Here is a 26,988-nt window from a genome sequence, read left to right on the forward strand (position 1 = left end):
ACAGTCATTCAGTACTTTTTAGATCTTTCCATTTCTCTTAGTCCTCACCTCTAAGAACTTCATGTGTTTTCTTCACAAGGCCCAGTGTTTCTCCAAAGTTCCAATGCCACATTTCCAACTGCTTGTTATACCTCTTGACCTGAATGCCCTACCAACTCTTTATGCCCCTAAATGCCCAGTTTATCTAGACCTTCTTATACCTGTAAATGGAATCATCATTCATTCAGTACAACTATCTCAGTTCTATTCTTTCTTCTTTCTCTTTATGCATTATAATCTTTAATTATGTTTTTTTGTCAAACATCCATTTGGTTGGAAATGCCTTTCATAGCTAACCTGGCCCTCCTTCTCATCCTTACGCCAACAATCCTTATACAGTATCTTCTTTATTTTTCATTTAGGACGTTATGTTAACTCTTACTTGGCCTTCCACCTCCCATCATATTCTAAATATGTTTCCCAATTCCAATATATCATTCATCCTGTAGCCAAGTTATCTTCCTGAGATCCACTCTCTTCACATCACTTCTTGAAAATCTTCTGTGTTTCTCTGCTGTCTATAAAAATGCATACTAAGTTCTTCATCCAGGTTTCAAGGTTCTGGTCTTATCTCTACCATTTTGCTCTTTTACTCTTCTTATAAGGACCCTTGTCTCATCATGGGGTCCTGATCCTCATGAACTCATCTAAACCTAATTATCTATCCAAGGCCCCACCTCCAAGTATCATCACATTGGGGCTTAGGACTTCAACATATGAATTTAGGGAGGACACATTCAGTCCATAATCTGTGCCCCATATACATACTTTGTCATAGTTGGAATGTTCTCCTCCTCTTTCTCCCTGTCAAGATTGCCCATTCTTCAAAGCTCAATGAAACCTCTTCCCTCTGTAAAGATTTTTCAGATCATTCCTGAGGAGTTTTAATACCTCCTTCCTTTGAACTCCCTTTAACAACATGGTGTTTTTCTTGACAGACTCACCTTCAGTATAACCAGTCATGTACTTATTTAAGTCACCCTCTGGATTATTACTACTTTATGGAGAGGAAATGTATTTTAATCATATTTGTATCCCCTGAAGCACTTAGCACAATATCTAGTATCAAAAGAGAACTCAAGAATGTTTATGAAATTGGATCATAAAGATTGCTAAACCTGGACAGGGACTTGGAAAAAAAGCATAACATTATTTCTAGGAAAGAAGAATTACCAGCAAAGTATAATGACATACCATCATTTAAGTATTAAAATGCAAGTAAAATGAAAACTATTCTTTTTTTAAAAAAAGAGGGGGGAAGGGATAAAGAACCAAATTCTTGTATTATTAGTCCAGTATTGGAGGTCATTAGAACAAGGAGAATTTCTCATTCTCAATAGTAAGGAAAAAAGGTGAGAAACAACTTTGAAGCTCCATTGGAAAGGGCTAAAGAGGAGCCATGGCATGGGATATTTTTAGGTTGGAGTGCTTTTTCTCTTTCCTCTTTTTAAAATCTGAGTCTCCTCGTTCCCTTAAATTATGTAGATGCTACTTCCTCTTAACCTCTTCTCTAGGTCTGTGTTAGATATCTGTCCTCTAGGAACCAACCAGCATCCTGTGTTGTTTTGAACGTTTCTTTGCAAGATGTTGATTTCTTGAGGGTAGAAGTTATTTTATGAAACTTTACATAGTCAACTCAACCTAATGTCTGGCACAGACTAGATGCTTGAATTAATGGATTAAGTAAACTGTTTCCTCTGTCTGCTGTCTTGTGATCCTGGGTCAGTACCTATCATTGAATCTCACTCTCCACATCTGCAAAATGGAGATCAAGATTGTGATGAGGCTACATTGTGAAGAGGATCACATATCCTCTATAAAATATAAAATATATGGTGCTATTGTTATACATATTATAGACTCCTATTAAGTTTATAAATCATCAATTTTTAAATTAATTATGACACTTTGATTTCACTCTTACCCAGAACGCTTTTGAAGCACTTCTCCCTACAAATCACTCATCATTCCACATTATTATTAGGAAGTGAATACAATGCTGTTGCATATTTCTTGCATATATTTCATAAACATTTTTATTATCCAAGTCATCTCTCTACCCCATCATTGTAGTTAATTAAAAACTGACACGTGAACTTACACTTCTGCAATGAAGGCTTAACTATCAAGGGAATTATCCTCTCATCATAACCAGCAAGGCATCAGACAACAGGAAACACAGGGCTGTGATCCTGAGAGAAAGTAAACAAAGTGGGCCCCATAACTGAACCAATTTACTGCCCAGAAGCAGTTTGAAGGCCACAGCACAGAGTGAGGGGACTCACACAGAACCTGGCAGTTTCAGTGAGTTCAGAATACAGAGTTCATAAACACAGAGTCAGTTAGATTGACAGGGCAGAATATGAGCAAGGAGGGAGCCATACATAGAGGTTTGCTCTAGAGAACCACATAGAAGTCCCCTTCAACCTTTAGCTGTAAGGATCTATGCAGTAGGAGGAATCTTCCATAAGGCTGAGAAAAAACAGTACCAGAAAGTAGTACTTCATGATATATCTAGAGTTCACTGAAAACTGGAAATAGTTTGTAGCCCTACCAGCCAGAAGAGAGAGACTTTGTGAACATGAGGGCACTGGGTAGAGTCTTCAGCATGATATGGGTTTGAAAGTATTGTTTAAAGTGTCAAAATGATCCCAAATAATCCAATTCCTAGATATTTCACTGAAAATAAGTAAAAACATACATTCACACAAAGATGCATGCTTGAATGGTCACAGCAGTTTTATTCTTTTTTTTCTTTTTCTTTTTTTTCTGTTTATTTTTGAGAGAGATCGAGACAGAGGTGAGAAGGGGAGGGGCAGAGAGAGAGAAAGAGAGAGAATCCAAAACAGGCTCTAGGCTCTGAGCTCAGCACAGAGCCTGATGCAGGGCTCGAACTCACGAGCTGTGAGATCATGACCTGAGCTGAAGTTGGACGCTCAACCGACTGAGACACCCAGGCACTCCAGCAGTTTTATTCTTAATAGCCAAACAATCCAGTGTCCATCAACTGGTGAATAGATGAATTAATTGTGGTATATCCACATAAAGAAAGAAAGAAAAGAACTATAAATACACAAAATATGGGTGAATCTCAAAAACATTATGTTAAGGGTAAGAAGCTAGACCAAAGACTATATACTCTATGATTCCATTGTTATGAAATTCTAGAAAAGGCAAAAGTACAATGAAGGATTGCAGATCAGTGTTTGGCAATGGCGAAAGATGAGGAAAGAGGTTTTTCTGCATAAGGGAAAGGTGCATATGTTCTACCTTACATGTGGCAGTGGTCATATGAGTATGTACATTTTTTAAAAATTCATCCAATTGTGCACCTAAATTGATGAAATATATTGTACATTACTCATATCCTAATACATTTTATTTTTTAAGTTTATTTATTTTGAGAGAGTGTGCACACATGCCAGCAGGGGAGGGGCAGCAAGAGAGGGAGGGAGAATCCCAAGCATGCTCTACTGCTAGCACAGGATCTGATTCTGGCCTTGATCTCAGGAACTGCAAGATGGTGACCTGAGCCAAAATCAAGAGTCTGAGAGTCAGACACTTACCCAACTGGGCCACCAGGCACCCCCTAATAAATTTTATTTTAAAAAGCTGACCATATGTCTAAAAAAGAACATTCTTTAGGCTACTGTTTATGTATTTTCAGTCCTCCACAGAATTCATTTTCAAGCTTTGCAATTATGCTTCAATGCCCAATGTGTACTCTGTAGGCATCTTTAGTCTCAACGAAGACTAGGAAAGTGAACAGGAATAGCAGAATTCTTTCCCACTCTGTGGGTGAAAGGGGCAAGGCCAAACAGAATTGGGAATAGCTACTGAGTTATCTGATCAACAGTAGCTGCCGCTGTCTCAGATATCTTGTCTTTTAAAGATAAAACAAAATAATTATTTTTTCTAATTTTGTTTATTTTGGGTGAGAGAGAGAGAGAGAGAGAGAGCAGGGGAGGGCCCGAGAGAGAAGGAGAGAGAGAATCTCAAGCAGGCTCTGTGCTGGCAGCTCACAAGCCATGAGATCATGACCTGAGCCAAAAATCAAGAGTCACACATTTAACCAACTAAGCCACCCAAACGCTCCAAACAGAATAATTCTTAATACAGTGGGGCTATCAAGTTTGCTCAGAGCAACCTAACTTGTCAGCGTAATCAAGGCATGATGCATTCTAGTTAACTGTATTTTCTGGTTAGCTAGAAAAGCATTTGGTTTAGTTTTAGAAAAAATCGTTCTTAGACACATAAGAGCCTTTCCTTCTTTACCAAGTACAACACAGTGAATGTATTTAAATTTTATTTTTATTAATACTGAATCTTCTCCATTTCATCACTTTGAGCATGTATTTGCAGATGCAGGTAGAGATGGATGTAGTGAAATATTTCTCAGTTGGGTTCCATAGAATGCTTATCCTGCAACATCTCTCCCCTCTCTTTTCTCTACATAAGTGTTCCATACTTAGTCATGTTTGGATAATATTGCCTATTATAGCCATCTCTTATAATGTCATTGGGGCATATTTTTAAAATTTCTGAAGTATCCTACCAAAAGGAACAATTACAAAAAATCATTGATTCTGTTTATCTGAGTAGAGAAGTTATTACTTTTGTAATTTATTTATGTCAACTTCCTAAGAACTGGAATTCCAATGACGCATGCTGTTGCTATTGTGGAAAGGCCCATAAACTATGGGGCTGACAGAATTGGCTTTGAATCCTGACTTGGTGACTTAACAATGACCATGTATGAGGTTTAATCCCTTTGATTCTCAGTATTCTCACCTGTAGAGTCAGCATTATACTATAAAAGCGTTCTAATAAGAATTAGAGATCAGGTCTATAAAGCATCTAACACAGTGTCTAAAGAAGGTAAATGCCCCAGAATTCAGTTTATCATCAATCTATCACCACCACCACCACCATCATCATGTGACTTTCTTTCTAGGACCTCTAGAACTTTTGTTTATTTAACTTTCCCCAAAATTATAGATATTACTTTTTTAATGCAGTTCTTCTCTAAAAGGGGGTCAGAGAAGTCTAGTTAATTGAAGTTTCAATTTTAGTTGTTTTTTAATTAATCAAATTCATTACACTTTGGACAGTAGCATCACATTACTCTTTCAGTAGGGTATTGGACTCTAATCCAGGTATCTAATGTATCTTAGGCTGACATCAAATTCATAGCTTTCACTTAATTGTCTTTTATTCTTGGGTGGTTAAGGAGATTCTTAGATATTATTCCCACATCTATCTTAAGCACCTGTGGAGATTTCAGGATGGTTGAGCTAATAGGAGGGCTGTAATAATGTATTATATTATGGCTCATCTGGTTCATTATACTTTTGAACATCCTACTCTGTCCACAGTTGTGGGTCTTTTTTCACATTTTTCCAGAGGTAATAAAAACAATAATAATTGATGGCAGAAAAAGTAATAGTCTTAATATTTTATACTATAAAACACTGGTTGTTTATGGTTGTCAAGGCATTTTCTAAATAAATGTTTTAATAAAGCAATAACCAGGCTCTCTGAACCATTATGTAATGCTAGGGAGAAGGTCGTATAACTTTCCCATAAAAACTCCTTTTTTTGCATCAGGTAAAATGTTCCACAATAATTGTATTGGCTGTCCATCACAGCACCTCAGGGAAGCATACTGTTAACAGGGTCATTTCTCCTTCACAGTCGAGGATACTGAAGCATAGACACATTAGTGGTAACTTGTCCAAATGAACACCATGAACTAGTGAACCAAATCACTGTGTGACAACGACACCACTCAAAGGCAGGTGCCACACAGGAAATGGCATCATGAAGGTTAATTTCAGATTAAACTGGGGCAGCATGCACATTGGGTCATCTTGGGAAGATGTGCTAAAATGCACAGAGACAAGGTTAGTCATGGTTCATAAACCTTACCTGAGAGTGTTCTCTGATGTGTTTAGGCATTCAACTTTATTTTCACAAAATAGTTGTGGCAGGAAGACTGTCTTCTGTTATCTAAGTGCAAATAAAACACAATACTTCTTCTTCTTTCTAATGAGTATGAACAGCTTCAACTACTTTGGACTGCCAGAGTTAAGTCTACTGTATTCATAAGGAATGATTTTCAAAAATTTTTTACCAAAATCACACGAAGTAATAAAGTAATGCCTGCTGGTTATATACTCAAGAGCTGTTTCTAGTAGCATAGTCTCACAGCAACTAGTCTCCCTCAGCTAAAGAAGTTAATTGCAGAGGACAGGCAGAGCCTCTCTTAGCAGAATCATCTAGAAAGTACCAAGATGGAAGAAAGCGATTTAAAGTAATTGGCTTGTGAACTTTTTTTGAGCACACATTCCTTCCCCCTGCCCTATAGATTCTGATGCACTATACACCCTAAATATTGCATAATATATTTAAACAAAATTTTTAACATTTATTTATTTTTGAGAGACAGAGCACAACTGGGGGAGGGGCAGAGAAAGAGGGAGACACAGAATCCAAAGCAGACTCCAGGCTCTGAGCTGTCAGCAGAGACCCCAATGCGGAGCTTGAACCCATGAACTGTGAGATCTTGACCTGAGCCAAAGTCTGTCACTTAACTGACTGAGCCACCCAGGCGCTGTGCATAATATTTTAGAATGATCGCAGACTTTATGTTGCCCTATATAGACTCCCTAGAGTGCCAGGAATCCCAGATTAATCTCTCCCCCTCCCCCTTCTTTTCTCCCTCTCCATCTTTCTCTCTCTCTCTCCCTCATCCTCTCTTTAACATCATTTCTAGTTTCAAAAAGGAAAACTAGAATTCAGGACGGATAAATTTTTTCACGATTATTCCATATGGAAGAGATTCTTATCTCTTCTCTCCAGAGTTCTTGCATGACCTAAGACATCGAGTGCAACAAATATTAGACAAAGATAGGGTTTTTTTTCCAGGCTCTATACTGATTCTAAATACACTTATAGTTCAGCATCTTAAAGATGTTGGTATTCATCTTAACAAGTTAATATCAATTCATGATATTTCATTGAAGTAATGGGAATATAGACACTGACTTATCAAAGGAAGGTAAGGATGAATGCCAATGAAATTCATTTCACTGTATTATGAATACTAATTTTGTAGAGCATACCTTGATATTTATAGCTTAGAATAGTGATTTGAGTCCTACCAGTATGATGTGAATATTTGTGCATAATGTAAAATGTTGAATTTCTTCTGTCTCCATTGGTTTTAAGTTAAAATCTGTATTTGTAACTGACAATACCAAGTGTTGGTGAGGGTGTGAAGCAACCAGAACTCTCATACATTGCTGGTGGGGACATTTAGGAACATAGTTGGGCAGTTAAACATATACATGTCCATCAATTCCACTCTTAAGTATTTACTCAAAAGAAATAAAAACATATGCCCACCTAAACAATTGTGTAAGAATGCTTTTAGAAACTTTATTCATACCAGCCAAAAAATGGAATCAACTCCAGTATTCATTAATTTTTGGAGAAAAGAGTAAACAAATTGTGATGTCTATACACAATACAATACTTCTCCAGAATATAAAGGAATGGATTAGTTGTACTGCCAATAGCAGAGGTGAATCTTAAAAATACTAACTTGAATGAAAGAAGCTAGACATGAGCGTGCATAGTCTATGTTTCCGTTGATATAAAGTTCAGAAACATGTAAAAGTTATCTTGGGTGATAAAAAGTAAAATATTGGTTGCCTATGGTAAGGGGTGATTTTATTGAGAAAGAGGTACAGGGAACTTCCTAGAGTAATGGACATGTTCTAGCTTTTGTTAGGGGTATGAGTTAGATGGATATGTACATTTGCCTACATTTATGGAACTACAGTAGTCCCCCCTTTATCTGCAGTTTGGCTTTCCGCAGTTTCAGTTAACCTCGGTCCACTGCGGTCTCTTCTAATGAATTATCTGAAAGAAGCCCATAGCAGCCTAACATCCTTCACCTCACTTTATCTTCATCGCATAGGCATTTTATCATCTCACATCATCACAAGGAGAAGGGTGAATATAGTACAAGATGTTTTGAGTGAGGGACCATATATACATAACATTTTACAGTATATTGGTAAAATTGTTCTATTTCATTTTTAGTTCTTATTGGTTTTTTACTGTGCATAATTTATAAATTAAGCTTTATTTTAGGTATATATGTATAGAAGAAAACACAGCATAAATAGTGTTTGGTACTGTCCACGGTTTCAGGCACCACCAGGGGTCCTGGAATACATCTCCTACAGATAAGTAGGGACTAGTGTATATACTTTTAAGACCTGTGCATTTTACCATTTGTAAATTATACCCTGTCGGCCCCCAGAAATATAGCTTCAGTCTGCTTCTGCATTCTCTTATCACTAGAATGTCCTTGATAGCCTCTCATGCCTTGCGTGTCCTCTGCAGCCTTTCCCTGGGTTGCCACAAGATGACCTTCATGTGAACTCACACGGCTCTCTACTGCTGATAGGTCTTTTTCGTCTAGCTATGTTTCCCTTATTACTTAAATGATCTCTTTCTAGGATTCTGATTTTTTTCACCATCATAAATAAATTAATACGAGAACTTTTTTTTTTCAACTTAGGCTTTAGTTCCTAAAATCTGTGGCAAGTCTGCCTCCAAAAGGAGTTAATTTTAAAATGGTAGCTAGCAGGTTACCAATCCCCTGACAAATTTTATAGAGAGAACAGTCACTATTGTGTTGTAAAGTAACATGTGAGAAAGATGGACTTAACTAATGACTAATGATATTATGAAGGTAACTCTAAGACAGGTGGATGTCCTTTATCTGTGGCTCTTCCACACAAAAGAATTTGGCATTTGGTAGCCTGGGACACTGTCTTCTCATGGCAGAAAGGGAGGTAACAGGAGTTGGCTCTTCACGGTTTCAATACTGAGAACATCATCTGTGGTTAGCTGTGGCAATTTCTAGGTTCCTTCAGTGAGGGTGGAGGAGTTATCAGGGTGAGGACCAGGCTTCAGAAATTGATGCCCATCTCTTCGCACCGTGGCTGGCACTATGTGGTTTACAAGCAGAGCGATGATTTTTCTGGGGTTTTGAGCTTGTCAAAATAAGGACAAAGCAAATAAGGAAAAAATTGCCAGGTGCTTTACAATGCTGAACGTATGGTGTTTTATACTCTATTGTCTGGCAATTACTATATAGTCCCGGGGCATAAAGTCATACCATGGTTTCTAACATGAGCTTTGATCTTCATAGAACGATTTGACTGAGTGTAGAGGTGTGGGGTAACAAATTCCATCCCACACTTCATAAATTTGGGGCTACTATTACTTTAGTGTGGCTTCTTTATATTCCACTTTATTATGACTATATCTATATAAATGCAAACACTGTTTCTGTGGATATAATTTCATAAAGCAAAACTATCTTCTATCTTTAGCAGTGAAATTCAAGTGGCAACTATGACAAGCAAAGAAAAATGAATGCAGTTAACTTCAACCATCCCTGCTCATCTGAAAGCTTATGTCAGTTTCTAAATAAGCTTTTCATTTTTCTATTCAGTCTGCTGATCTTTGTTGATTTACAGCATGAATGAGCATGGCACATTGCAACTTGTATAGTGTATTTTTCCTAAATAATAAAACATTTATTGCAGACACATCAAGCTAGCTAGTGGCTCTAAATTATTGTGGCAATGAAGTGCCATGTTAACAACTCATTTACATCCTTCTGGTAACTCTCCATTACCAAGGTAAGTAATTTAATTCCATCTAGGAACAATGACTTTGCAAAGTGTATTTACTGCAATTTGGAAAAAATATATTTAAATTGCATTAGAAATTATGATGAGATCATTCTAACTAAATACAAACAAAATAAAGTATTTAGTCAGGATAGACTGAATTATCTCATTGAATTTTGGGTAAAGATGTGCTGAAATACCTTCCGAAAGCTTTATAATATATTTTCAGGTATGCTGAATATATGCTACTTGTGAATGTCCATGCTTTATAAATTCAGTTCTCTCGTTCATCTTTGATTTCAATGTTCTCTTTAGGTAAATTACAAAAAGTTGACTTAGTTGTATTCCTCATCATCAGGGCTGTAACACTTCATAAACTTAGTGGGTGCATTCACCTTACTGCATATGCACAGCACTTGCATATATATGCATAAGCCATTGTGATGTGATGTGATGCCCCCCCTCTTATTTTATCATTTCCCTCCTTCTTCATCCTAGATCCTGATTCCCATTCATCTTCCTGTACCCCACTAAGTACTTATTTTAATGTATTTAGTTATATCTTTGTGTATGTATCCTTTTAAAATATAGTGTTTTCTGTTTTGCACTTATATAAATAATACTTTTTCGTAATTTACTCCTTCAATACAATTTTTATATGTATCCATTTATCTCTGATACCATTCGTTTGTGCTCTCCACTGCAGCGCTGTGTTCTAAAGTGTGCATCTTCCACATTTACTTAACTGTTCCCCAACTAGAGCACCTCCAACTCTCTGCTATGCTAGATGATGAAGATTCTCATATGTCCCCTTATGAGCCTGTGAAAAATTTCTCTAGGCTATGTTACAGGAGTGGGTTTCCTGAGTCCCACTCGTAGAGCATGCACACATACTCAGCAAAGATGAACACATGGCATTATGATGAATCCGTGTTCAAACCATGTTTACATACGTGGCGAGGTTACAGGGGTATGCACATTCTCACGAAAGATGAAGACAGACTCATTAAGGATGTGCTCAGAGTGGGTGGGGCTAAACATATACTCCATAATCAAGATGTCCACATAATCAAGGTACACTCAGGATGTACCTACACCCAGTACAGATTACCTCTAACTTTGAGGACACGTGCTGCAGATTGTTGTTTAAAATAGCTGTGGTTTTACCAGTGGTGCCAGTGTCCCCATTTTCTCATATTCCCTACAAATGTTGCTTTATTCATAATTTTTTGCTTATCTCATAAATACAAATTATTATTTCATTTTTGTTGTGTTTATGCTATTACTAATGAGTTTTAAGATACTTGTGATCAGTTTGGCCTTACCTTTCTATGAATTATAAATATAAAACCTTTGTACTTTTGAATTGTTTTGTCATTTTTTGTGTGATTTCAGGAATTCCTTTCATATATGTATTATCATATATTATGTATGAGTATATTATATGTTATATAATTTGTACAGTATGTACCATGTACTGTATGCTACAGCGTCCTTTACTCAGTAACAGTAGTTAACTACATATAACAACATCCATTCCATTTTTTGTACCATGAGTTTTACTTCTGGGAATTTTGTTGAAGACTTAACTCACCATGCTCCAAGTAACAAGGTAATTTTCCTCCTTTTCTTCCAGTAGTTTTATAGTTTACCTTTTACATTTAGATACATATTATATCAGAATCGTACTCTTCTATACAGTGTAAGTTAGTGATCCGGGTTTATTTATTTCTTAACAAGTAGTATGAAGTTTCCAAACACACTTTTCTAAATACTACATACATGCATTTGTAGTGCTGTATTTATCATTTTTTCCATATATAAATAGATCTCCAAGTTCTGTTCCTTTGGAATATCCATTTCTTCGTGAACACCATATCATTTTCACTAAATCGTTTTGAGGTTTATCTAAATATCTGGAAGGGAAACTATCTCTCTTCACTCTTCTTTTTATGGATCTTTATTCTCCCATGTAAAGATTAAAAGGAGTTTGCTGAGTTCCTAAAAGATCCATCTGTAATTTTTCTTGGGGTTGCCTTGAGTTTACAGATTAATGTAAGGGAAATTTGTATCTTATAATGATAAGTTGCCCCATCCGTAAATACAGAATATTTTCCCATTTAGATAGATCTGCTTTTAAGTCTTTAATAAAAGCATTAATTATCTTCATAAAGGCAGTATTCACTCTTTGTTAGGCTAATTTATACATATATAACAATTTTTCTTTTGTAAATTGCATCTTATTTTTCTATCATATTTTCTATTTAATTATTGTTGCTTCAGAGTGGGGGTTAGCAAACTTTTTTTGTAAAATACCAGAAACTAAATAATTTAGGCTTTGTGGGCCAATTCCCATTCTAGCATTCAACTCTGACGTAGTACCAAGAAAGAAACTCTAGACAGTATATAAACAAATGGGCATGGTTATGTTCCAACAAAAGTTTAATTACAAAACAAGTGATGGCCAGATTTGTCCAGCAGGCAATAGTTTGTTAACCCCTTGCTACAGAGGAACAGTATTAATTTGCTTATGCAGCAAATTTGCTGAACTCTCTAGAATAATTGGATCATTGATTATATGCAGAGGGTTTTTTTTAATATTGATAAACATATTATTTGTAAATAAAGGCAGTTCATCTCTTCCTTTCTAACTATTAAACTTTATTTCTTTTTCCCTAGTTAGAAAGTTGGCTAGGATCTTCATCATTGTATTCAATAACAGCAGTGATGGTGGGCATCCTTGTCTTGTTCCCAGCCTTTATTGGGAATACCTCCGAAGTTTTTTCATTAAATATGATGTTTCACACAGGTTTGGGTTTTGTTCGTCTCTATCACTTGATAAAGTTAAGGACACTCTTCTATTTCTGGTTTAATGATATGTTTTATCAGAAATGGATAGATTGCCCAATATTAGCCATCATTTCATTCTTAAAATAAACTTTATTACAGCATGATGTATTTTTCTCTTTAAATCAACTTTTTTGATGTAAAAATTATATACCATGGGGGGAGGCTGGGTGGCTCAGTCGGTTAAGCATCCCACTCTTGATCTCGGCTCAGGGCACAATCTCATAGTTGGTGGGATAGAGCTCCACGTCAGGCTCTGCGTGGACAGCCTGCTTGGGATTCTCTCTCCCTCTCCTCTCTGCCCCTCCCCTGCTCATTTGCACATGCTCTCTTTCTTTCTCAAAATAAACAGACATTTTTTAAAAATTGTACACCACAGAGTAAATCCACTTTAAGTACAGTGTAGTGAGTTCTGGCAAATGCATGTAGCCTTGAAACTACCATCCCAGTCAAGACATGCGTTATTTCCATCACAAAAAAAAAAAAAAAAAAATTGTATTTATACCTTTGCAGTCATTTTACCCCAATCTCTAAAATCAGGAAATAAATAATCTGCCTTGTGTTAGGATAGATTCGTTTTGTACTTTTAGCGTTTCATATCAATTAGGTCATACAGTATGCTCACTTTGGTGTGTACTTCTTTTGATGAACATGTTTTTAATTTCATTGATGCTGAGAATTTAGGTAATACATTCTTTTTTATTGTTGAATACGATTTCATTTTATGAATCCAGCAAGATTTGTACATATATTTCACCTAAAATGTATTTTTCATCTTTAGAAATTCTATTAGATCTTTTTCATATCTTCTGTTTTTCTCCTATTATCTTTTCACTACATTTTTGAGTATATGGAGCACATTAAAATAGCTGTTTTAATATCTTTTCCTGCTAATTGTAATATTTCTGTCATTGATTGGTGTTTCTCCTTCTTGTGGGTCATAGTTTCTTACTTTTTTGCATGACTGATAGCATTTTGTAGATGCTAAACATGGTTAATTTTACATTGTTAACAATTGCTTTTTTTAAAAGAGTGTTGGGAAATGTTCTGGATGCATTTAGTTTAGTGGCAATCAGTTTAATGTTTACAGTCTTACTTTCAAGTTAGTTTGAGTCAGTCCAAAGTAGCTGTAGGGCTAATTTAGCTCCATTACTAAAAAACAAACAAACAAACAAACAAAAACTACCTAATTTTCCATGTTTACTGAGACACTTTGCCTATGGAAGCAAAAGCATTCTCAGCCCTGTGTGAGCTCTGATAGTTGTTTGCTTTCCAGTGTTTCTTTCCCCAGCATTGTGTTCATCCCGCACATGTGCTATCAGTACTCAGTCCAACCCTTGAAAAGACCTCTCTGCAGATCTCACGAGTTCTCTGTCTGTGAAACTCTGAAAGTTTTTTTCATATACTTTGGTCAGTTTTTTTGTTATTTAGGATGCCGTATAAATTAAATCCTGTTCCCCAATCATTAAGAGAAGCAAAAATCTTAGATATATATAGATACATACCTTTTCCATTTGTCGCCGTCTCCTTAAACTCTGATCTTTCTCCTGAATTCAAAGAATCCTGTGTCTTCTGCTTGGATTTATCCTCCTTGCATCAGAGTTTGGAAAGTGCCTCCAGGAAGAAAGCAGGAAAGATTGTGAGGTTTGCTTCATTTTTTTTTTTTTTTTACCTTCTCTCAAGGATCATATGCTGTGTTGTCTGTTGCTAAATCTGAAAAGAATGCTGTTTCATTTTTTTCCCCTTGGTTTTCTTGCTCATGATGAAATTGTAATGTGAGTACCATTCACTCCATCAGGGTTCATGGATGTCTTATGTAGTCTTAGGTAATGCACTGTTGTATTTGCTTAGCTAATGTTTTATTGAGGATTTTTAGATCAATGGCTTTTCCGTGAAATGGAAATTTTCTCTATTTAAATTTTTCTACCTTGCTATGTAATCAGTGCTGTAGTAGCCTCAAGATGAATTAGACAGCATTTATTTTTCTACATTTTGGAAAAAATTGTGGAAGAGAACATTATCTGTTCTGTGAAAATTTTGTTTACAACTTACTTTTAAAAGAGTCTGAGTCAGGAGACTTTTAGAGGAAAGCTTTTAGATAAACATTTTATTTTCTTTAGTAGGTTTTGATGTGGTCAGATTTTCTCCTTGTGATGATTTTGGCATTTTCTAATTTTCCAAATATTACTCCACTTAATCTAAATTTTCAAATGTACTTATTTATTATATGGTTTTAAAAATATCTGTGGTATCGTATTTTTCTTTCCTTTCTACTCTATATTTTTAAAATTTGCATCTCCTCAGTAAACTACATGGGTACAAATCTCCATCTTAGAGTTTATTTCTTGGAGAATCCAACCCAACACAACGGGCTATCCCTGTAGTTTAAAAAAAAAATGACTCTCAATCTAACAATATTAACAAAATACATTTAGGATAATTAGAAACAAGGTAAAAAATGTTTTTAAAGAAAGCAGGAAATAATGTTATAATCTTAAGGCGAGGAGACCTTTCTTAGACAAGACAAATTAGCTAATACATGAAGAGGAGATGGTCAAGTATCTATATGTTAAAATTTTCTGGCGCATTTAGAGTAACCATTTAAAAAGTGAAAAGCATGGCACCTGGGTGGCTCAGTAAGTTGAGTGTCCAACTCTTGATTTAGGCCCAGGTCATTATCTTATGGTTCATGGGATCGAGCCCTGTGTTAGGCTCTGCACTTGACAGCACGGAGCCTCCTTGGGATTCCCTCTCTTCCTCTCTCTGCCCCTTCCCTGCTCTATCTCTCTGTCTCTCTGTCTCTCTGCCTCTCTCTCTCTCTCTTTCTCTCTCTCAATAAATAAATAAACTTAAAAGCGAAAAGCCAATCCAACAGCTGGAACAAGTTCTTTGAGATGCATATACTCAATAAAATGTTAGCATCTGGAATATATAAAGAACTTCTATAAATAGATAAGAGAAAAACAAAGCAGGACCAGAGAAAATTGAACAAAAATCTATAAAAGGCAATTCAGGGGGCACCTGGGCTGCTCAGTCAGTTGAGCATCTGACTTCAACTCAGGTCATGATCTCACAGCTCATGGATTTGAGCCCCACCTTAGTTAGGTTCTGTGCTGACAGTTCGAGCCTGGAACCTGTTTCCGATTCTGTGTCTCCCTCTCTCTCTGCCCCTTCCCGACTCATGCTCTGTCTCTCTCTCTTTCTCACTCTCTCAAAAAATAGACAGTAAAAATTTTTTTAGTTGAAAAAAATAAAAGGCAATTTAGGAAAAGAGAATTTGGTTGGACAAAATATATATGTGAAAATATGTCACACCCACCGCTGATTAGACAAATTAAACACTATAAGGTTATATTACCACTTTATACCCATCAGATTGGCAAAAATTTATATGTTTGACAGTATCAAATGTCGATGAAGAAGAAACTGTCAGCAAGAGTGTAAATTTATGAAGTCATTATGGAGAACAATTGGGCATTAATACACTCTTAGGAATATATGTCAGATAATTATTACTCATGTTCACAAAGACATATGTGTAAATATGTTCATAAAAACTGTTGTTTATAATTACAGAAAGTTACCGAAAATGGAAATTATACATAAATCAGAGAGCAGATAAATAAATTATGATATAATATATGAAGGGGCATTATTCAATAAGGAGTAAATTAAGTAGAGCTACATGTTCTTGCATGGATGATTCATTGTATAATCCAATAATGTTTTATATCTTGAGGTAGGTGGTGAGTACACAGATGTTCATTATATTATTCTTCAAACCTTTTGTTTGACTAAAATGTCTTATAATGAATGATTTTTTTAAAGAAAGAAAATATAAATTACCTAAAGTTAATAAAAAAGATACCCCATCTGGGATCAAGGAAAAAATCAGAAAGTATTTTATTAAAAAGATGGTATTTGGAGCACCTGGGTGGCTCAGTTGGTTAAACGTCCGGCTCTTAATTTTGGCTCAGATCATAATTTCATAGTTGTGAGATCGAGCCCCACATTGGGCTCCATGCTGAGCATTGAGCCTGCTTAAGATTCTTTTTTCAAAGTGTATTTATTTTATTTTAAGACAGAGTGTGAGCAGGGGAGGGCAGACAGAAGGAGACAGAAAAATCCCAAGCTGACTCAGCGCTGTCAGCACATAGCCCAACACAGGGCTCGATTGCACAAATAATGAAATCACGACCTGAGCAGAAATCAAGAGTCTGCTGCTTAATCAACTGAGGCACCCAGGTGCCCCTAGATGTGGCCCTTTTATCCATTGTTGTGGAGAAGCCATTCAGCTAGTTTTCAGGTCTTTTTCAGAGAGAATTGTTCTATATGTAATTGTAGATTTTATTGTGTTAATGGGAGGAAGTAAGTTCAGGACTTTCCTATGCTGCCATCTTGAAAAGCCTCTAAAACAGTTTTTTCTTATTAAAATGCATCTGGTAAAGTGCACCATGCAGAAGTCCTGACTCTCTTCTCTGTTTTGAGCCTCTAGGACAGATTCTCAATAAGACATAAGACACAGAATTACTGAAATCTATCTTACCAGCTAAATTAAAGTAAAAAGGAACATTTTTTCTTTAGCCCGGTGCAACTAATTATATTTTTTGGGCGAATGGCTGAAAAACAGGACAATGGCTCAAAATGCTTTTTGGGTTTGAAACTCATTCCTTTTGAGAAAGTTATATGTACACACACACACACACACACACACACACACACACACAGAGCACACAAACCAAATTTTACTCAAAGGAAGCTCAAAACTATCTTATTGGACTTGTTCCACCTCTGAAGAAGAAGAATATTGATGTGGGTCAGGGTGAATGTCAAGGTCAAGATACTAGTATGAACTTATATGAACTGAAACCTTCACATGGCAGGGGATATATTTGAGAGCTTTTGTGAGTTTAAATTAACGAGTGTCTTTCAAGTCCGCTCCTTGGTATCTCCTAGACCACATTCTTTTCTGTACTATCTTTATGAAAACATGTGGTGGTTGGTCCTGTAAAGGAACAAGCAACTGCTCCTAATTTTGAGGATCTCCTTGCTCTAGGAAAGGCAGTGGACCAGAATGGAATCCAAAAGAAAGATAGATCACCTATCTTCTGGAACTGCCTTCAATCTGAGGTAAAAGTCTGTGACTTAAAGCTCTCCAGGAAACCATATTTTTTTGGAGGTGACTTACTAGTAATAGCACCATTGCCTCTCATTGTTTCTTTTCATCTGTTCATAAAGTAACAGGCTATTTAGTAGTCTAATTAAGCATATGTTGAAGGCATTATCTAACACAGGGGCATCAACAATAGATTTTTTTTTTTACAAGAATAAGGTATTCCCTAGAAAGATGCAAAGAGTCGTCATAACAAAATGAGAATTCTGTTAAATTTATTAGATTTATTTCAGAACTATTGTTTGGAAATAATAATCACATTACTAAATGGGTACAGTAACCTTTACAGTGTTTAGGTTCCATAACTATCTCAATCTGAGTCCTGATCACAGGAGTATTGCTATAGACTGTTTATGTGCCTCTCAAGTTCATTAGTTGAAACCTACTCCCTAAAGTGATGGTGTTTGGAGGTGATTAGGTGATGAGGGCAGAATGTTCGTGAATGGGATTAATGCCCTTAAAAAAAGAGACCCCAGAGAGCTCCCTCAACTCTTCTGCCAGGTAAGTTTATAGTGAAAAGACAGTCACCTATGAGCTAGGAAGTGGGTCCTTACCAGATGCTGAATCTTCCAGCACCTTGATCTTGGACTTCTCAGGCTCCAGAACTGTGAGAAATAAATGTTTGCTGTGTGTAAGGCACTAAGTCTGTGATCTTTCTGTTATAGCCATTGTGCAGACTAAAATATGTGTCTTAGCAGTGTTTGGATGTCATGTCATGATCAGACTCTACTCCACCGTTTTTGAAGTTCTGTTCAGATTTGTTTGTGCAGTTAAGTCAAGTTTACCCTAGCAGTGGGCATATTTTCTCACTCATCTCTAAACTGAAAGTCCTACATTTCCCTTGCCATCTCCTGCAAAAATACCCTAGAGTTCAAATATCTTAAAAAATTGATTTTTCAATTTTCACAATAATTATAACTAAGCTTTTTTTTTTTCTTTAGTAAAGTTGTTCTTTGGGCTCCACCCTTTATTGGAGTCATTGGATGAGTTACTTCATTATGACTCAGGTTTTCATTCATCAGACAAATGGAAATAGTACAATACCCACTGCACAAGATTGTTATGGAGATTAATTGAGATAATGCACTGAGATCAGCACCTAACACCTAATAAAGGCTTAATAAATATTGATCTCTATTATTTGTGTTCTGCAGTATCTTGTTGCACTGTCATAGATTACCATATAGAAGAGTTCAAAAGGCATGAATCACAGAGGTGCTGCTTTTGAAAATGATAAAGCCCCAGTGCCAGGAGGAAGTAGATTTCAGGAGATATTTGGAGAAGAACAAGAAGGTTACTTACCAAGGGTAAGAGTACTTGCCAACTGAAGTGGCAAAGAGTGAGATCCAAATAGGACATCAGGTAACAATAGAGGTGTCTGGAGAATGTGGCAAGTGAGGAGAGGTGAGGATAAGGGTAGGGTGGCAGACACAAGAACTGAATGTTTCTAGTGACTTTATGGAAATATGCTTTGAATATCACTAGGGAAGGTAGAAGAATATTAAGAAAATGTCTCAGAAATAAGAGGTGTTGAGCATAATGGATCAGGGAAGGGCTGGGTTTGGAAAAAAGATAAGAAAAATTGTAATAAATAAACCCGAAGTGACCTGAACACCAGCTTACATTAGAATGAAAACTCCCCACAGACCAGTGACAAAGGTAGCAATGTGGGATATTTAAAACAAACAAAAAAAAACAAAACAAAAAACAAAAAAACAGGGATTGATGAATAAATAGGGAAACAATACCTTAAAAAGAGTAACATACCTATCATACACTTCACAGTTCTAGACAACCAGCATTACTACCTAAAGTTAATAGCTCTTAAGAAATTCAAAAATAGAGGTGCCTGGGTGGCTCAGTCAGTTAAGCATCTGACTTTGGCTCAGGTCATGATCTCGTAGTTGGTGGGTTCGAGCCCCACATCAGGCTCTCTGCTGTCAGCGCAAAGCTCACTTCGAATCCTCTGTCCCCTTCTCTCTCTGCCCCTCCCCCACTCATATTCTCTCTCTCTCTCTCTCTCTCTCTCTCTCTCTCTCTCTCTCTCTCTCTCTCTCAAAAATGAATAAACATTAAAAAAAAAGAAATTCAAAAATACATATCACTTCATAAAGCAAAGGAAAACACAGGAGCAAGCCCCTACTTTTCCCAGCCTTAACAAGAAAATTCAAACACAAATAAGAATACATTGGCTCTTCCAGTAGCCTTCATTACAAAGTGTCAGTTCTGGGTTCTGCCACTTGAACAGAAGAAAACCAAATTTTAAAAATTATTCTCTTTACTGCCACTGGGTGAGTTATGAACCAAAGAAATTAACAAAGGCAAATGAAAGAAATGAAAGCACCTGACAATTTAAGGCTTGCTTACCTATTGCCTTAGGGTGGTAGGTAATGTAATGATGTCAATTAAGGAAGAGTTTGTTATTCTCATTCAGGACTCTTGCCCATAAAATGATTAGACTTTTCCTCAATGCTATCTCTCCAATGATTACCTGAAGTCATCATGCCATTAGAGTCTTTAGTTTAAATTCTGCCTGCCACTTCTCATTCCAGAAGAAAACAAAACAAAAGACAGGCTCTTTTTTTTTTTTTTTTTTTTTAATTTTTTAATATATGAAATTTACTGTCAAATTGGTTTCCATACAACACCCAGTGCTCATCCCAAAAGGTGCCCTCCTCAATACCCATCACCCACCCTGCCCTCCCTCCCACCCCGCCCTCCCTCCCACCCCCCATCAACCCTCAGTTTGTTCTCAGTTTTTAACAGTCTCTAATGCTTTGGCTCTCTCCCACTCTAACCTCTTTTTTTTTTTTTTCCTTCCCCTCCCCCATGGGTTTCTGTTATGTTTCTCAGGATCCACATAAGAGTGAAACCATATGGTATCTGTCTTTCTCTGTATGGCTTATTTCACTTAGCATCACACTCTCCAGTTCCATCCATGTTGCTACAAAAGGCCATATTTCATTTTTTCTCATTGCCACTTAGTATTCCATTGTGTATATAAACCACAATTTCTTTATCCATTCATCAGTTGATGGACATTTAGGCTCTTTCCATAATTTGGCTATTGTTGAGAGTGCCGCTATAAACATTGGGGTACAGGTGCCCCTATGCATCAGTACTCCTGTATCCCTTGGATAAATTCCTAGCAGTGCTATTGCTGGGTCATAGGGTAGGTCTATTTTTAATTTTCTGAGGAACCTCCACACTGCTTTCCAGAGCGGCTGCACCAATTTGCATTCCCACCAACAGTGCAAGAGGGTTCCTGTTTCTCCACATCCTCTCCAGCATCTATAGTCTCCTGATTTCTTCATTTTGGCCACTCTGACTGGCGTGAGGTGGTATCTGAGTGTGGTTTTGATTTGTATTTCCCTGATAAGGAGAGACGTTGAACATCTTTTCATGTGCCTGTTGGCCATCCGGATGTCTTCTTTAGAGAAGTGTCTATTCATGTTTTCTAAGACAGGCTCTTTTTATCCTTTGATTGTTGCAACATAATCAATGACTCCTAGAGACAAAAGGATTTTCCTTCTTTTGCATTATTTCTCACTTCACTCTTTCTTTACCCTAAAATCACATTTGCATTGTCTAGTTGACCCTTTACCCTTTCATAAGCGGGTGGAACATCACATCTCTTACAGCAGTCTGGATAAGAACCCTAGAAGTGCAACCAAAAAAAAAAAAAAAAAGAAGAAGAAGAAGAAGAAGAAGAAGAAGACCAAGCCAGGGGTACCTGGCTGGCTCAGTCAGTTAAGTGTCCAACTTTGACTCAGGTCATGATCTCACGGTCCATGAGTTCGAGCCCTGCATCGGGCTCTGTGTTAACAGCTCAGAGCCTGGAGCCTGTTTTGGATTCTGTGTCTCCCTCTCTCTCTCTGCCCTTCCCCTGCTCACACTCTGTCTCTGTCCCTCAAAATAATACATAAACATTAAAAAAAATTAAAGAAAAAAAAGACCAAGCAAAAAGGTACATGCTATAACTCACTGAAATAAATGTAGTATTCTAGGACCTAGAACATATTGACTGGTATGCCTTGTATTGGTGAATTTCTTTAGAGAGCGTGTTTGGGGGGGGGGGGGGTTATAAGCCAAGAGAAAATATAGTTTAATTTTCTAAAATTACAGTGTATGAACTGGGTGAACAAAGGTTTGTTCAACAGAAAGTAGAATTTTTTAAGGCTTAGAATAATAAACTTAGGTGCAATAAAATAAGAATTACTGTGGTCCCACTCTACAAAACTTATAGAGTGCCTACTACATGCCACGTATTGTTCTAGATGCTAGAAGCATAAATACAATTTTTTAATTATTAGAAAGTTTGTTCTACGTTTAGAAAAATTATGGTCCAAAAGAAGATGTACCCAAATATACACAAATGAATAATTCCATCCAACCTGCTAAATGCCATGATAGGAAAATGCACAAGGCATTGTGGATATACTGAACTGAGAGAAGGGTCAGGGAGGTCTCATCCAGTAGGTCATGCATGAGCTGAATCTTGAAAAATGAATAGGAATTAGCCAGTAGGAAATGGAATGGAGAGTGAGAAAAGCATTTCCATGCAGAAATGTCGTGAGCAAAGGCAAAGAGGCATGAAACAGCTTGGTGTGAACAGCCGGGAACTACAAGCAGTTTGCTGTTGCTGGAGCATAAAATGTAAAAAGGAGAGAAGGCCTGAGCAGTAGGTAGGAATGGTTTGAGTTTTATCTTATAGGACATAATTAAAGGAAGTGACATGAAGTTTCGCTTTTCACCAAGATCTCTTTGGGACTCAGGTAAAGAAAAGATATTGAGTGTGATTGACTATATTATCTTTCTCAGTTCTTCATTCATAATAAAATTAGATGCTCATATCTTTTGTTATGTGAATTGTAGTACCTCCTACTGGAGTCTGTAGAGTAATCTTCCTACCCCATTGAGGTTGGGCTTGGGTTTGCCCAATTTCCAGAATATGAGCAAGAATTAGTGTTTCAGTTCCCAAAGCTCCATGAGGCACTGTGAGCTTTCTCCTGCCCTCTTCAGATTTCTTCCCCTGCCATGAAAAGAACAGGTACCAGTTAGCCATTCTTTAAATCTGAGTTCCAGATTGATGAGCCTGATCCAAAGCCTGGAACCAACCTAAGCTCAGCTGAACTTGGCCAAACTGCAGTAGATCTACAAATTAATGAGCATGCCATACCTATTCGTTACTTAAATCATTAAGAGTTAGGGGTTAGTTGTTACCCAGCATTATCACAAGTGAAATCAGAGTAATACAGGGAGGAACAAACAAATACAGGAAGATTACTCCAAAGGTTGCATCTGTATCCTGGGAGAAAGATGATCAAGGCTTGAATACAGCAGTGATAGTAAAGATGAGGACAAAGAGGATGGAGGTGGAGATAAGAAATATTTTAGAATTAAAGTCTAGATTTGACAGTTGGTGGTGGGGTAGTGATGAGAAAGAATAACAATTTAGGGATGGCTTTTAAATTTCTGGAATGATAATTAGACACATGATAGAGCCATTCATGCAAATGTGAAATAGACAACAAATTTATTTATTCTTTCTGGAATATTTTGGGAAATAATTCCTTGCCAGCTCTAGGCTAGGCACTGAGTATATGGTCAATAGGTCAAAACATTTGCTGCCCTTGTGGACTTTATACTGTGTTTGGAGAGATGATCACATATGTAAATAAAGGAGTAAGTAGGAGTGCTTTAAGTACTATGAAGCAAATAAACAAAGATGTAATTTTTATTTTTTTAAATGTGTATTTATTTTTGAGACAGAGAAAGAGAGAAGGAGAGAAAGAGAGAGAGAGGGGCAGAGAGAGGGAGACAGAATCTCAAGTAGGCTCCACACTGTCAGCGCAGAGCCCAGTGTGGGGCTCTATCCCAAGAACCATGAGATCATGACCTGAGCCGAAATCAAAAGTCAGATGCTTAGCCAACTGAACCATCCAGGTACCCCACAGATGTAATTTTTAAAGTAGCTAATAAGTAGAAAGGGCTCCTTCATACAGGGCAGTCAGTGAAGGACCCTTTTTAAGAGATACCTGGGCTGAAACCCAATGGACAAGAATGAGCTGCCTAAGGCAGATGTGTTCTCTCAGCAGAAGGAATAGTGATGACAAAAAGTCCTCAAGGCAGGACGGAGCTTGGAATTCATTTCTGAAAAGAAACATGGTTAAGGGAGTGGGGGGAAATATGTGTTTGGTTGTGGAAACCTTTAATTTGAGATGTCCATAAGATATCCAGGGGGAGATACTGAGCTAACGACACCAAGCAGGAGTCTGAAGTCCCTGAGGAGAGGCACAGGTCGAGCTAGAGATAAAAACTTTGACTCACCACCCTATAAGTGGCAGTTTTGAACATGAGTGACTGAGATGTCCAGGATGATTTACAGAATGAAAAGAGATGTTGTCCTAAGAACAAATCCTAAAGGTCACAGATGTTTTTAGTTTTTTTAGAGGGAAGCACACCCAAAAAAGAGACTGAGAAGAAAATCTAAGAACTAAGGGGGAAGTAACAGAAGTCGAGTGTATTTATCATTGTTTTTGTTGTTGACGTTGTTTTCCTGTGTAAGAATTGCAAAAGCTTACAACAAAACCAATTTATTTTTATGCTTATGGGTCTGCAGGCTGGCTGCAGTTTGTCTAAGCAGTGCTGAGCTACACTAGGCTGGACCCCAAGCCTCTTGGTAGTTTCAGATCTACCCATATATCTTCATTCTGGGGCCCAGGCTGAAGGGTTAGCTGCTGCCTCTGGAATGTTTTTGTAATGGTAGATCACAGGAACTCAAGGCTCTGAGTAAAAACACACATTGCCTTTTATGACTGTGCCTTAGAACTGATATATTCTCATTTTGCCAACATTTCATCAGCCACAGCAAGTCAGGTGGTTTAGCCCAATATCAATGTAGTAGGATGTATATGTTACCCACCTTAGAAAGAGGTTCTGCAGAGTCACATGGTAGAGGGCCCAGATACATACTTTTAATTCAAAGAAGGAGGGAAGAATTAGGAGCAGTTATCTAATCTACCACTTCAAGGAAATAGTGTCAAGGAGGAGAAGATCAGCAGGGCCAGTTATTACAAAGCTGTCTAACAATATAATAGCATAAGACTGAGCAGACTCCTATCTTATTGATCTACAAAAATTATTTCTGGCAATGCCAGTGGGAGCATATCTTAGAGACTGGTAGGGGCAGAAGCTAAGGAATGAAGAGCAGCTGAAGAAATTGAGAGAATGGTAACAACCTACTCTCTTAAGTTTGGGTATTAAAGGAAGAGAAAGCAAAATTAAATACGAATATTTTATTGTTATGTATGTATACTTGTTGTTTTTAGAATGTGAGGAATGGGAGCATATTTCTTCATTGTCATTATCATCAATAACCTTTATTAAGGACTTACTATGTAGCATACACAGTTTTAAGAGCTTTACATGCATTGTTTTATTTAATCCTACCATAAACTAGTATAGATATTAAGTATATTGCCCAAGGTCAGGAATCTGGTAAATAGCTATTGAGGGGAACCTGAGTGGCTCAGTCAGTTAGGCCTCCGGCTCTTGATTTTGACTCAGGTCATGATCTCATGGTTCATGGAATAAAGACTGGGTCAGTATCCTTGGTGAGAGCACAGAGCCTGCTTTGGATTCTCTTTCTCCCTCTCTACCCCTTCCCCGTTCATGCTGTCTCTCTCTCTCAAAATAAATAAATAAACATTTTTAAAAAAGAGCTATTGAGTCTTGCTACTCACAGTGTCCCCACAGATTATCTAAGCAGCCTTGGTGTCATTTGGCAGTTGGTGAGAAATTCAGAATTCAAACCTACTGAAACCTACTGAAGCAGAATTCGTGTTTGCAGCAGGATGTCTTGGTAATTTTACTCATTAAAATTTGAGAAACACTCTTTAATAGAATGATACTTTTGTTTATCTAAAATCTATTGCCCCATTTTCTGATAACTGCATGTTTTTTTTTTCTAGAAACTTCAGACTTTTCTTTAATTCTTCCTCTTCTTTTTAACACCTTTACATTGAAGAAATGACACAGGACAGTAACTCCTCATTATTTGTGGGTTCCATTTTTGTAAATTCACCTACTCAACTAAAATGTATGTGTAACCCCCAAATCAATGGTCACTTCACTGTCATAGCCATTTGTGGATATGCAGAGAGTCACAAAAAGTTTGAGTCATCGACACACATGTCCCAGCTGAAGTGGAAGAAAGCAATACTCTGCCTTGTTTCAGTTTTCATAATGTAAACAAGACCTTTTTCTGGTCTATTTAGTGCCATGTTTTTCACATTTTGTGTTTTTTGTTGGTGATTTTGATGTTTAAAATGACTTCCAAGTGTAGTGCTAAATGCTGCATGGTGTTCCTAAGTGGTGTTCCTAAGTGGAAGATAGTTGTGATGTGCCTTACAGATAGTATACATATGTTAGATAGCCTTCATCCAGGCATGACTTACGGTGCTCTTGGCCATGAGTTCAATGTTAATGAGTTACCAATATAATATATCCAAATCCATCTACCTGTATATGAGGCAAGGCAGCTCCAGAAAGTACTAGAGTAACATGTTTCATGCATGATGAGACTATGGAAAAGTGACTAAATTTGTGGATTCAGGATATGACAACCTTTTTTTTTTTAAAAAGTAGTGGACAACATCATTGTGAGTCTGAAAGCCAAAGAAATTTATGATCACATTACCCAGAGTCAGGGAATGTTAAACTCTTCCTCTTCTCCTTCTTCTTCCTCATCTTCTTCTTCCTCTCCTTCTTCTTCCTCTCCTTCTCTTCCTCCTCCTCCTCCTCCTCCTCCTCCTCCTCCTCCTCCTCCTCCTCCTCCTTCTCCTCCTTCTTCTCCTCCTTCTCCTCCTCCTCCTCCTCCTCCTCCTCCTGTTGGGGATAGGGAGTGTCTTAAATTGCTTCAGTGTCAATTTTCTTATGATACCATTTTGCTACTGCCATTTCTGGAAAGCAGATGTGAGGAAATGAGTTGATTGCAAGTCCAAGAATCTTTACAACCAAACTAACATTGCAGTCAAGAATCAGACAGGAAGGACTGAAGCCAATGGGCACAGAATTAACAAAATAAAAGAGTTGAACCAGACTTTGGCTTGTGAGTCAGAACCCAGAAACTGATGGTCTTCAGGCTATACCAGACAGGATGCTTGGTATTGCATCCATTACCAATTCAGGCTCCCTATCTCCTTGAGTAAA

At 37.2% G+C, this 26,988-nt stretch overlaps 1 long non-coding RNA gene across 1 annotated transcript; it reads right to left on the bottom strand.

Annotated features, from left to right (window-relative positions):
- Window positions 1-14,076: 14,076 nt before the first annotated feature.
- On the bottom strand, window positions 14,077-26,574 carry LOC109272177 (uncharacterized). Its single transcript, XR_008417060.1, has 3 exons — window positions 26,477-26,574; window positions 18,330-18,380; window positions 14,077-14,216 (listed from the first exon to the last, which is right to left on the bottom strand). It is a non-coding gene; the product is annotated as an uncharacterized LOC109272177 (long non-coding RNA).
- Window positions 26,575-26,988: the final 414 nt, after the last annotated feature.

This window comes from Panthera pardus, unplaced genomic scaffold (genome assembly GCF_024362965.1).
Source record: "Panthera pardus isolate Hobbes unplaced genomic scaffold, ASM2436296v1 HiC_scaffold_11, whole genome shotgun sequence".
In the NCBI taxonomy this organism is placed as follows: Eukaryota; Metazoa; Chordata; class Mammalia; order Carnivora; family Felidae; genus Panthera; species Panthera pardus.